Source organism: Crocuta crocuta, unplaced genomic scaffold (genome assembly GCF_008692635.1).
Source record: "Crocuta crocuta isolate KB4526 unplaced genomic scaffold, BGI_CrCroc_1.0 scaffold207, whole genome shotgun sequence".
Lineage (NCBI taxonomy): Eukaryota > Metazoa > Chordata > Mammalia > Carnivora > Hyaenidae > Crocuta > Crocuta crocuta.
In genome coordinates, this window is record NW_027531996.1 from 2,382,173 (window position 1) to 2,395,999 (window position 13,827).

The 13,827-nt window shown below is 36.5% G+C and overlaps 1 protein-coding gene across 6 annotated transcripts in view; it reads right to left on the minus strand.

Annotated features, from left to right (window-relative positions):
* Positions 1–13,827, minus strand: part of CFHR5 (complement factor H related 5) — a 126,728-nt gene that overhangs the window by 48,344 nt on the left and 64,557 nt on the right. The gene's annotated exons all lie outside the window — the stretch shown is intronic.

Consider the following 13,827-nt stretch of genomic DNA (forward strand, 5'->3'; position numbering starts at 1 on the left):
AGTTTCATTCTTTTGCTTGTAGCTGTCCAGTTTTCCTAACACCATTTTTGAAGAGAATTTTTCCTATTGCATATTCTTGCCTCTTTTGACAAAGACTAATTGACCATATAATGGTGGATTTATTTTGGGGCTTTCTATTCTGTTCCATTGACCTATGTGTATTTTTGTGCCAATAGTACACTGTTTTGATTACTACAATTTTATAATATAACTTGAAATCTAGATCAAGATTGCTTCAGCTACTTGAGGTCTTTTGTGGTTCCATACAAATTTTGGGATTGTTTGCTCTAGCTCTGTGAAAAATACTGTTGGTAGTTCGATAGCGATGGCATTGAATGTGTATATTGGCTTGGGTAGTATAGATATTTTAACAATATTTATTCTTCCAATCCATAAGCATGGAATATCTTTCCATTTCTTTGTGTCATCTTCAATTTCTTTCATTGGTGTTCTAGAGTTTTCACCTTCTTGGTTACGTTTATTCCTATGTATTTAATTATTTTTGGTGCATTTGTAAATAGGACTTTTTTCTTAATGTCTTTTTCTGCTATTATTAGTGTATAGAAATGAAGTTGCCCCAGTTTTTCCATAAAAAAAGCCTTATTGGTTTGAGTCACTATTAAGATTAAGAAGATCCTAATCATCCGTGACCATATAATGAATCCTTTAAGTTGGCTATGTTTGAAGGAAAAGAAATTCTCCGTAAGAAGTTCTCAATTGTCTTATTAGTATAACAGCTAGCTTTAGGAATTCCCTTTGAGAAGATGAAAGAACAGAAAGTATACTTAAGACAAAAATTAATGGACACATCTAGCTAGTTCCTCTAATCAAAATCTGGCCCGTGTGCCTGTTTTAACTTTCCTTTCCTTGCATGATTTACAGAAAGCACTCTGGCCTCATCTCTTGGTTCAAAGTATACAGTTACTCTTGTAAATGCTGAAAGCTGGGGAATGAATTTTACACACACTCCCAAAGCTTGCAATAAGACTCACTTTACTCCTATTTTATAAGGCTTTGTAATCAAGCTCTACTGGCTTCAGACATCCTTACATAATGTCCTTTGCAGATGTATCCTAGACCCATCACCAAAAAGAAACTGATATCCTCTCATCAGCAATATTTTTTTCAGTTATAAAGTCCTTTTACCTCCACTTTCAGAAGATCAGACCAAATTTAGAAAGGAATTAGAAAGATTAGTAGCCATTCACAACACCTCCCTCACAGAGAAAACAACTGAACAGATCTCTGTGTTTGTCTATATGTATGTGTATTACGTATATTACAGATAAGGTATTTTTTGACCCACAGATGGCATTGCCAAAATTAATTTTAAAAGAGCTCTATTTAGTTGGCTAAATAGAATTAAGCTCTTATGTAAATTTGCTATTTCTAAAATTCTCAAAAATAAATAATCCAAATGAATTTCAGGTTCATGTGATCTGGGAAAAATATTCAGTGATGTTAACTTCAAAAGCCAAACTACCAGTTATTTTGCCAGCAACAGATGAGTTCATTTGGGAATAGCGGAGAATTGCAATCCAGGACAAGCAGGCTATTGCAAAACCATAGATAAGCATGGAGAACAAAGGAGAAGTATTCCCTTTATAGAGGAAAAGAAAAACTGGGAAGGCTATTATAAGCAAAATTCCATTACAGTAAAGTGGAAGTTCAAAGCCTAGTGGCTTCTCATTGGCTGAATTAGAACTGTATCTTACTTGCTGGGCAGTCACTGGAAGAGGAAGAAAACCTTTCTTCCTCTCCTCAGGGTAGTAAAATATATCCACGTGCAAGGTCCATCTCTTTTCATTGGATTTGCAATTGGCAAAGAGTAATAGGCAAAAGAGCTCCTCTTAATTCCACTTTAGTAAGGTTTCCCTTTATTAATTTTTACATTTCCCCCTTTTAACCAAGATCTTTCCTCCGAAGTCTCACTGATCAAGAGTTAGGTTTTTCATAGATAGTGGTTTTGTCCTTCAGTGTCAAGAAGGACCTTTCCTGGTTGTCATGACATTGCAGAAAAAGCGCACAGCAGGTGGAAACCTCTGAAGGCCACATTTGAGTAACCAGGGGGATTAGGGGAATTTCTCAGGCACTTTTTATCTGAAGTCTATATCTTCTCAAGGTTGTAAGCTTTGGAGATCATAACTTTTTTAAAATTTAGATTCAAATGCATTTAGATGTATGGTGTAGTATTGGCTTCAGGAGTAGAATTTAGCAATTTAGGAAACAACAGATGTTGGTGAAGATATGGAGAAAGGGGAACCCTTTTGTACTGTTGGGGGGAACGCAAACTGGTGAAGTCACTTTGGAAAACAGTATGAAGGTTCCTCAAAAAGTTAAAAACAGAACTACTGTGTGACCAAGCAATTGAATTGGAGATCATCTTGAAGCACTAAGCCAGCATCCCCTTAGTGGGTAGATCTTAAAAATTGATAGACAACAAGCACAGAATTAAAAGTAACATGACAATTCCAAACTGCATGTTGGTTCTAAACCAAGACCTTAGGTCTGATAGTAACCAACTAAAAATATTTACTGGCACTTATTCCGACTTAGGAAAGTTCTTCCCATGGAGACAAAACTGGAGTCATGTGTGCCTCCTGGAAGTCCACTTTAAAAGTGGCTATGAAGTGGGGCGCCTGGGTGGCTTAGTCGGTTAAGCGTCCGACTTTCGCTTAGGTCATGATCTCACGGCTCATGGGTGCGAGCCCAGCGTCGGGCTCTGCTGACTGCCAGCTCAGAGCCTGGAGCCTGTTTCAGTCTGTGACTCCCTCTCTCTCTGACCCTCCCCTGCTCACGCTGTCTCTCTCTCTCTCTCCTAGAAATAAATAAAACATTAAAAAAAAAAGTGGCTATGAAGCAAAAGAGTGAAATATGCAAGAGAACACTGAAAGGAATAACCAGGTACATTTGGGAAGATGCGGGGCAGGTAAAAACATAAAGCAATAGTTAATTAACTATTTGCAAGAATAGCAAAGCTTCAGATGTATTGAAAATACTGTCATCTCAAAAGAGCTGGGTGTTTGTTTTTTAATCTTTATGTTTGAGAGGGGAGCCTGGGTGGCTCAGTCAATTAAGTTTCCAACTTTGGCTCAGGCCATGATCTCACAGTTTGTGAGTTCAAGCCTCATGTCAGGCTCTGTGCTGACAACTCAGAGTCTGGAGCCTGCTTCAGATTCTGTGTCTCCCTCTCCTTCTGCCCCTCCCTTGTTCGTGCTCATTCATGCACTCTCTCTCTCTCTCTCTCTCAAAAATAAATATTAAAAATTTAAAAATATATTTTTTTGAGAAAGATAAGAGACAGTACAATTTTTATTTTTGAGAGAGAGAGAGGGAGCAAGAAAGAGCATGGGGGAGGAACAGAGAGAGAGGGAGACCCAGAATTTGAAGCAGCCTCCAGGCTCTGAGCTGTCAGCACAGAGCCCAATGCGGGGCTCAAACTCACTAACTGTGTGATCATGACCTGAGCCGAAGTCCAACATTTAACTGACTAAACCACCCAAGTGCCCCTCAAAAGAGCTATTTTGAAAACAAATGTTATCCAGTAATACAGTCTGTAAAGTTGTAAACTCAGAGACCATGAATTTGGATAAGAATCCAACATAAGTTAACAGTTTACATGAAAGAAAGACTTTTAGGAATTCTGAACTTTCTAATCCTTCAGAAAAGTTCATAATGAGATCATAATGAGGCTAGTCTCAAAAAGGCCATAATCAAAAGAGATTTCCCTGTTTTATAAAAGATTGGGAAATGCAGATAAGGGCATTTTCTTTCCACAAAAGGATGGAAGAAGCAACAGAAAATTAAGTAAGTAAGTAATAACAGGTATACAGACCTGGTCCAGGCATCTTGAGAAAGCTGTCTCATCAAATGTCATCTGCTTCAATTCAGGAAATCTTAGTCACCAGATGGTTTGTAGCTCTAGCCAGGGTTTGGTGCTTTCTTTACATGAGTCACATGAATAAAAGAGTATATTCCCTGGACTTTGGCAACACAAAGGTTGTTTAGCTGTACCTGATAACGACCTTTCCACTGAAGCTGAAGAGACTCTGCAAGTGTCTTTTCCAATAGACAAAATCTCCAGGTTGCAAGGTATGATGCTTAAGATCTTCATCTTCCTAGAGTGCATGTGAAAAGATTGTCCTACCAACGCATAATTGTTTTTAATACAAGCAAGTAGGCCTTTACCATATTGAAGTATATTTCCTTTTATCAGCTGTGGGCCAAAGAAGGCAGAGGCCAAATGCATTGGATGCCCTGTGACTACCTCAACATGTAAAAGTCTATGGGTTCCAAAGGGAGTGGATTTGAGTTAGAAAAACCAATATCAGCACTTTTAGCCAAAGGATTTGGAGGATCTTTACAAATTTTGTCAATTTAACCTTTTTTTCTGAGTTAAGTGTTTTTTTTCTTTAATTCTAATAAAGTTAACACAGTATTATGTTAGTTTCAGGTGTATAATATAGTGGTTCAAAAATTCCATACATCAGTCTGTGCCCATCATGATAAGTGTATTCTTAATCCCCTTCACCTATTTCACCCATCCCCTCACCCATCTCTGGTAATCATCAGTTTGTTCTCTCTACTTGAGAGTCTGTTTTTTTGGTTTGTCTTTTTTCTTGGTTCCTTTGTTTTGTTTCCTAAATTCAGCAGATGAGTGAAATCATATGGTATTTGTCTTTCTCTGACTGATGTATTTCACTTAATATTATAATCTCTAGATCCATCCATGTTATTGCAATGGCAAACTTTTATTCTTTTTATGCCTGAGTAATATCCAGCGTGTGTGTGTGTGTGTGTGTGTGTGTGTGTGTGTGTGTGTGTGTACACGTTTTCTTTATCCATGTATCTACTGTTGGACACTTGGGCTGCTTCCATAATTTGGCTATTATAATTAATGCTGCAATAAAATAAGGGTGCATATATCTTTTTAGATTGGTGTTTTTTTATTATTTGGGAAAATATCCAGAAGTGCAATTACTGGATCCATCATATGAGAGTTCTAGTTTTAACTTTTTGAGGAAACTAAATCCTATTTTCCACAGTAGCTGTACCAGTTTGCATTCCAGGTGTGGAGTTTGAGTAGTTCCTTATAGATTTTGGATACTAGCCAGAAATTTTTTTTTTGATGTTTACAAATAGTTTATTGACAAATTAGTTTCCACATAACACCCAGTGCTCATCCCCACAAGTGTCCTCCTCCATGCCCATCNCTAGCCAGAAATTTTTTTTAAAGACAGTTTGGAGTCCAGTGTAATAATCATGAACACATTCATCAGGCTTTTGTACTTGAGCTTGAATTTTCTTTAACAGGCTTTGTAAAAAATCTACTGTAATTCCTCAGTGGAGATCTAACTCCAGCAAGGAATCTAGCATCTTGCCAAAAGTTAGGGGACTATTTCTCTAAATCCTTTTCAAGATATTCCTGTCACATTAATTTCACTCAATGTTGGACTGGTCCTCATCAACAAGCATGCAGATTAATTGATATAAATCTGAGAAATTGGGTTGGCAAGTTTGAAAAACTATGTTAAATCCTTCAGCAAACATATGAGGGTCCTCAGAAGGAATCTCTTTATGGCTCACAATTCAACCTTAGTCCAGGAACATAAGAAACTTAGGATTTATTTAGATCATCAGAAGACTTAACCTTAAAGGGGCAGGTTTTAATAGTTTCAGGAGAGGAGGGAGTAGAGAAAGTTTTGAGGGCAGAAATTCAGCAAAAATATCAGAATGAGGGATCTGGGGGTATAGAGGAAATGGGGAAGGTGCAGAGAGAATAGAGGAAGATGATGCCAGAGGTGGGGCCTGAGAGTAAGGCAGCTGTCACATCTCCATAGACAAAGAAGATGGGGGAGGGGAAAGAGAGGCCTCTGAGTTTCTTTTCCTCTGATTTATTTATTTATTTGCCTCGGTTAATAGATTTTATTTTGCAGAGGCAATTTCAGGTTCCTGTAGGTGTTTAGAAGTTTCAAAATACCAATATTTTAAAATAGGAAATTAATTCAGTTTTGTCAATTTTAGATCATGGCTGACCAATCAGTTTTGAGAAAACTAATTGGTTTTGAGGATATTGAAAGTTACCCATAATGACTGCTGAAGTCTAAATTACTTTTGGGTAAGTCCGTCCATTTAGTTATAAATGTGCATACAGAGAGATGATTCTTTTTAAACATAAAACTGGCCAGAGTCCCAGAAGGTAGGGTGGGCACTTCAAAGCATTTTGATGACTGTGTTCTCATTTCTTAGTTTTGTTCTGTTTTTCTAGAGCAAAAAGAAAATTTCTAAACAGCACTGTTTTGACAGGTACAGCCTGGTTCTAGGAGGAGTCAGACCAAAGGCCAGCAGAGTTCCATTAAGAACAGTCCGATTCAGAAAAAAAGTTGGACCAAAGGCTGTAAGACTACTCTGAGATTTTTTAAAAGGAGAGGGAGCTTAAAACATATCCCAAATAAAGCCTGGAGAGATTGAACACAAAGTGTGGAGGTGAAAATCCAGGAGAAAACTTACCCTCAAACTCTAAGGTCAGGGAGAAAGCAGTGAGCCAAAGCAGCTCTGTGTGTACCAGTGTCGGTCTGCTCACTAGCCTTGGAGTTCTTGGGGGTCTTCTCTGGATCCCACTTCTAATCAGCACGTAATGCTAAACTTAAAAATAAAACTGCTAATCATTTTACCAGCAAAACATGGATTTATTTCGAAATAGAAAAGAATTGCAATCCAGGACAAGCAAATTACGGGAAAATCATAGGCAAGTGTGGAGAATAAGGGAGAGGTATGCTCTTTTACAGAGGAAAAGGGAAATTGGGAAGGCCATTATAAACAAAAAGTCCATTGGTGTAAGCTGGTTGTTTGGAGCATAGCTTCTCATTGATTAAGTTGTGACTGTCTTTCATTGGCTGGGCTGTTGCTAGGGGAGGAGGAAAGCCTGCCTTCCTGCTGCTGGAGTAGTAAAGTGATATCCATGTGCAAGGTCCATCTTGTCCTGATGGATTTGCAATTTATAAGAAGTGGCAGGGCACAAGAGCTTCCTCTGCTGAACCTCCCAATTCCATTTTAGTGAGGTTTCTGCTTATTAATTTTCGTAGTATTAAAGCTAATTCAAGGTTATTGGTTTAATTAAAATAGACACATCTTTAGAGTTATCAGTATTCAGTATAATACTTTTATCCTACATGTGTTCACTAATCAAATCACGTCATGTTATCCCTGTTACAAAATTCATCAGCAAAAATAATTTAGAATGATAACTGACATTTATCTCATGTCTCATGTCTAGTGTCTCATGAAATGTTCATGGGTAATCTAAACATAACTGTTGGGGGCAAATGATTTACTTATATGTAAGTTTATACATAAATAAACTTTATGGAAACAATTAAAGTTTATGCATGCATACTTAAGAATAACTTCCAAAAAATGTTTTTGGTAACCTGAAACTTTAACGTTTTCTTAGGTGATGAATTAAGTTAAATTCATTAAATACCTAGATCATTTCCCAACAGGATAACATAATGAAACATTCATGGCTGGACACAGGTGTGTTTACTTTGGGCTTCCCTATTACAAAGAAACTAAAAATAAAATTCTGGTCTGTTAATAAACATGTTTTGTGTTTTATTGAAAGTCTTCACTATGAAGAAGCATGTTTATAGAAATTATGAAAAGTGTTCATAAATGTGCCAATATAAACAAAAATGCTGGTGTAACAGTTCACAATTGCTTACTACTTAGATTTCACTAGAAATTTACATTTCTTTGGGTTATAATTCTAATATGTGTGGTTAAAGCTACTAGAAATAAGAAGGTAAACATATTCATATGCAAGCAAAGTAGAATGTATGCCTTAAAAAAAAGAAGGCACGAGGAACAGAAATGCATTTTTGTGTGTGGGGAGGGGGGAGAAAGTAATTTTGTTCTAAAGAGAGACTGGTAAAAAGGAAACACATAGGACAAAATCTGAATGTGAAAAAAAAAGTAAACATTTATGGAACAGGAACTTTTGAAAAGGTATTGTATGTGAGGTCAGGACTGGCTATGATTCAAATAAGTAAGTAAATGAGCTTTAGTATCAATCACACTGGTACAAAATTAAAATTAGGTTTGTACTTAAAAAGACAAAGTTTTCTTAAACTGTTGTTTTGTTCTTGATAAGAGATTATAAAAGATCTTTTAGCTTTTAAAGTTACCTGCTTAGAAAAGAGGATTTTATGTTTTATCAAAATAATCTGTTTTATGATCTTTATCATTAAATATCTGATTACTTAAGAAAGCCGACTCTTAATATTAACTTTCACTCACAACTATGTGACCTTCTTCATTTGCCTTTGAAATCTTTTATTGTCACTTTGTTTAAACAGATAATTAAGTATTGTTTCATAATGATTTGTGATCCTATTTAACCAAATGTTCAACTTTTTTATATTCTTTGACAAACTTCCCAATATCAAATTCTAAAATGGAAGTCTTTTGATCACAAACTAAGTTTGAAGTATTCCAGAGGGTCCCTGGGACATTTGAAAGATTTGTTCTTCTATAAGAGAGATAATAAACTAATCAGGTATATTTGGTATGATAAAAAGCATGAGAAGCATTGTCAAATAAGTGATACTAAGCCTTCTTTGATTATATTTGTGTAGGTATGTTGTTAAAGTAGGTGTTTGAGAAACTATATGAAATTCCTAAAAATCTGATATGTCCTGTTATGCTTTCGGTTGCAATTCTAGTTATTATCTTGAAATGTGTGTGTCACAGTATAACCAAATTTACTTATCAACTGCATTGTAAGAAACCTTAATCAGATCTTTCGGCACTGATAGTTTTCTTTTATCATTTACAATTTTACTTTCCCTCAGATGCTTTATAAAAGTATTCCTGCAAAAATTCTTCTTCAATAAGATTCAGAAAAATGACTCTAGAATCCAGGTTTCTTATAACTTTAAGATCAAAAGCTTAACTAGGTAAGCAATTTTCCAGGACTAATGGAAAAACTAGATTTAAGCAAACCAAGAATTAATTACATGGTACTGAATATTGAGGAAGACGATTATGACTTTTTGTTAGAATTACTGCTGAGTTTTCAAATATTTTCTCTATTTAAGGAAACCTTTTCTCTTAAGCTGATTTACAGCAATTGTGAAATTATACCTTCATAAGCAGAATTGAAATATTTATCTTTTTCTCCCTACCTGATCCCACTGAAATTTAGAAACACTCAGTGAGTATTCTTATATTTTCTTGGCAATATGTTTATTTGCATTAAGTTCAATAAGAATCTGTTCTTCTTATAACAAGACACAACTGGAAATATTGGTAATATTACCAAGGCTTTGACTGCAATGTCCTATTTGAGAAAAAAAGGAATAGACTCAGATGAAATCAAACAACTTTAAGGACCTAAGGTTGACTTTATAGAGCCAGTAAAGCCTCTTGGAAAATCAGCCTGATATCTTGCTTACAGGGTTCCCAAAAGCCTTATCAGGTAAGTAAAGAAGGTCACTTACTGGCAGGTGCAAGAATCTCAGGATATTTTGAGGACCTTGAGAAGAGGGAAAGTAACCCAGTCTACAGGTATTGCAGGCAAAGTCTGATGGCAAGTATTTGGCTTGGCTTCTTAGGCTTAAGAGTACGTCAAAAATTCAATCTGGGGGTTCCCTATGAAAAGTTCCAGCAAAGCAGATTTTAAAAAGTGTAGATGATTAATTATTACTTTGATATATTTATGTCAATCAATTATACAATAAATAATCAGTTTATTAAAACTAAACTTATTTTACAAATTAACCCTAACCTGGCTAACTTGGAAAATGAGGGTAACTTCAGAGAAAGAAAAATTGTTTCAGTGACACACCTTTGTGGATGTTAGATTCTACTTCTGTTCATTGTTTTTGAGATTTTGTTTTCTACCTATAAAGTAGACTAAATCCTGAATTATATTTCCCTCCTAAGTCTGGCTACAAATCTCCAAAATGACATTTGCAATTTTCTCCATTTATTTGACTTGGAATCACTGAGAACTAAAATGCCATTTTCCCTGAAACTTACAAACTAAATATGAATAATTTGATGTAAGCTTCAGAAAAATCATTATAATTGCTCTGATATAGGCACTCTTCATACCTGTTTCTCTATGGGCCACTCAAAAAGATCATTACAGACAGTCAAGCTACAAACCTGGAAAATCAGTCTCATTGCCACTGCCTGCCCTCACTCTTTGAAGAAGCTTTGAGCCTGACGTTGATGCAGGTGGTCATGTACAGACTTGAGTTCCACAGTCCTGTAGGGACTGCACTCCAGGGCTGGAAAATGGGGTGTACACTGCACATGCATGGGCCATACAGGTCAGGCCAGGCAGAGACGTGGAACCAGGCAAATGTCAAGAGAGGCTGAGTCATGGGAACACGGTCTTGAGGATCTGTGGTCTAATTAATTCCTACCTACATAGTGTGTATATTCTCCAGAGAAATTTATCCATGTGCAACTGGTGGTATTCATTATTACACAAAAGCCTTTTTGTTTAATGAGTAGGTAATCAAGAGCTATGCAATTGTCCAATGAATTAAGTGATCATTGTTGGGCTGTTATTATTTTGGCTGTGGAGGTGGCTATTTCTCCTAACATTAGGGAGAGATTTTTCATCATGTGTTTATTGGCATTTACGTCGATCCATGGGAGAAAGCTCTCCTTAGGGGGACAAAACCAGAATCATGGATGCCTCCTGGGAATTTCCATTTAAGGCAGTCATGGAGGTTCAATGGAGCTTACCAGTAGGAGGCTTATGATTTGTTATAGATTTTAACAGGAATAAATGTCCTAATAAGCCCTGACTTCTGATTCACAAGCTATCTAAACATTTATTTGCCCATAGAAAATGCTGTCCATCTCAAAGAAAAATGAAATGAGGTAGAGTGTTGAGGACTCCAGCTATGGTATGGTTATTGATAGATTTATTAGCTGATATTTTGATTGACCCATTCAAGCCAGGAGTCAGAGGCGCTCAAGGGACATTATATGAGAGGCTATCCCTTCTTAAAGGAGTCTTTTCTAAAATCCTCACAAAGAGGTATAAACTCATTTGGGTGCAGAGAAACAGGTGGTATTTAGGTAAGGAAAAGAACATGCAGGAGCAAGTGCTGTACAATTGACAAATGGGAGATGTTTAGTTGAATTGTATGGTTATGACTGGGGAAAGGCTGAGGCAAGGTATAGTAACACCTGGTCATAACAACTTAATTCAAAAGATAATAACCATAGGCTGGTAGGTATAACTGACAGTAGGGACTAAAGAGAAGTTACGACCAGGTAAAACCAAAAAGCCTCCAATATTGCGAACAGATCAGAGTTTCTGGTGTCATATCCAACACAGAGACGTTCCTTCTTTTGCAATAAAGAGAAGGATGCATATAAGAGTACTCTTACTCTAAGTGAAAGAGGAAAAGAAGTAAACAAGGTAAGAAGCAACAGTGAGAAAAGTGTATACAAGCCTAGTCTGGGCATCTTGGGAAAGCAGTCTCCTTCAATTGTTGTCTACTTCAATTCTTGAATATCTTTCAGGTAACTGGTTGGGGTGCAGGTCCAGTCAGGGTTTGATGCTTTCTTTAGTTGTGACAAGTGAATCTAAGAGTCCATGCCTTAGATTTTGGCAGCACAAGGGTTGGTTAACAGTACTTGATTTGGATCTCTCTAATGGGGTTGAAGAGAGTCCTTCTGGAGATGCATTTTTTCAATAGATGAATTCCCCAGGTTTAAGATCTTCATCTCCTAGGAGTACATTGTGAAGAGACTGCTATACAAAGCACACTTATTTTTAATAGAGCCAATTAGTCCTTTATAATATTGAAGTATATCTCCTTTTATAAACTATGAGTCAAAGAAGCAGGGGTTAAGTATATGGAGTGCCCTGATACAAAGAGAACAGATTCTTAGTGAACTTCTGTAAGCACATAGATTGTCATGAAAACTAAGAATATTTCATAAGAGTTTCAGAATTCTGGAGGGATCAGACAGAAAAGGATAAATGCTTTAACCTTTGTTGTAAGATACACGATACCAAATTGCTGTAAGTAATAGAGAGGTTAAAGTAAAGGAGTTGATTAAATCTGGAAAACAAAATGTTAAATCAGTTTTCTATTAGAGTTTTAGAAATTCTACAAAGTTCAGTGTTAGGATCTTGTATTTATCAAAACTTGTGTTCTACAGTACTCGTCACATCTTTTATGAATCTCTTTGAAGATGAAATGTTTAAACAATAACTGTCCATAAATGACAAAGACATAAAAATAGAAATAATTAGTGATCTGATGAGAGCTCATTGTGATGTAATTGATAAGGGATTGGGTTATTTGTAACATACAAAACTTCAAGAAAATAACATACAAATCAAATTTTTAAGATTTCATACAATTTTTAGAGCACTCATTTTAACAACATGTATCTACAAAAATCAAAGAAAACTTAGCATCACTTATTTGACAATGCTTCCTACATAATTTAACATACGAAGTAGAGTAATACTCCCTTTTTACAAGGAGAGGGAACAAATCTGAGAAGTTCTGGAGACCATCTGGAAATTCTCAGTTACTTTTAGGTAAGTTCAGCTCTATGGGAAAAGGATCTAGCTTCCTTTGGGTTTTGTTTGTTTTGGGGTTTGTGTTGTTTCTGTTTTTGTTTTCTTGGATACAAAAAGGAGCAAAAATTTTTAATTAAATTTTATTTTTTAAACTTTTTCCTTTATTTTTTATTTACTTATGTATTTTTTATAATTTATTGTCAAGTTTGCTAACATAGAGTGTATATGGTGTAGTCTTGGCTTTGGGAGTAGATTCCTGTCATTCATGACTTACATACGCAGTGTTCATCCCAACAAATGCCTTCCTCAATGCCCATCCCCCATTTTCCCTGCCCCCCCCCAACTTCCCTTCCCCATCAACCATCAGTTTGTCCTCTTTATTTAAGAGTTCTTATGGTTTGCCTCCCTCTCTGTAACTTATTTCTCCTCTTTCCCCATGGTCTTTTGTTAAGTTTCTCAAATTCCACATATAAGTAAAATCATATATCTGTTTTTCTCTGATTTCACTTAGCATAATACCCTCCAGTTCCATCCATGTTGTTGCAAATGGCAAGATTTCATTCTTTTGTATTGTTGAGTAGTACTCCATTGTATGTATACATATACACCATATCTTCTTTAAAAAAATTTTTTTTTTAATATTTATATTTGAGAGAGAAAGAGCATGAGTATGGAAGGGGTGGAGAGACAGAATCTGAAGCAGGCTCCAGGCTCTGAGCTGCGAGCTGTCAGCACAGAGCCTGACCTGGGGCTGGAATTCACAAGCAGTGAGATCATGACCTAAGCCAAAGTCAGATGCTTAACAAACTGAGCCACCCAGGTGCCTCTATATACCATATCTTCTTTATCCATTAGTCAGTTGATGGACATTTGGGCTCTTTCCATACTTTGGATATTGTTGATAGCACTGCTATCAACATTGGGGTACGTATGCCTCTAAAAATCAGCACTTCTGTAAGTACCTAGTAGTGCTACTGCTAGGTCATAGGACTTTTTTTTTTTTTTAGTTTATTGTCAAATTGGTTTCCATATAACACCCAGTGCTCATCCCAACAAGTGCCCTCCTCCATGCCCATCCCCCCCTTCCCCTCTCTCCCACCCCCATGAGTCCTCAGTTTGTTCTCAGCATTCAAGAGTCTCTCATGGTTTGCCTCCCTCCCTCTCCCCAACTATTTTTCCCCTTCTTCTCCCTCATGGTCCTCTGTTAGCTTCCTCTTAATCCACCTACATGTGCAAACATATGGTATCTGTCCATCTCTGTC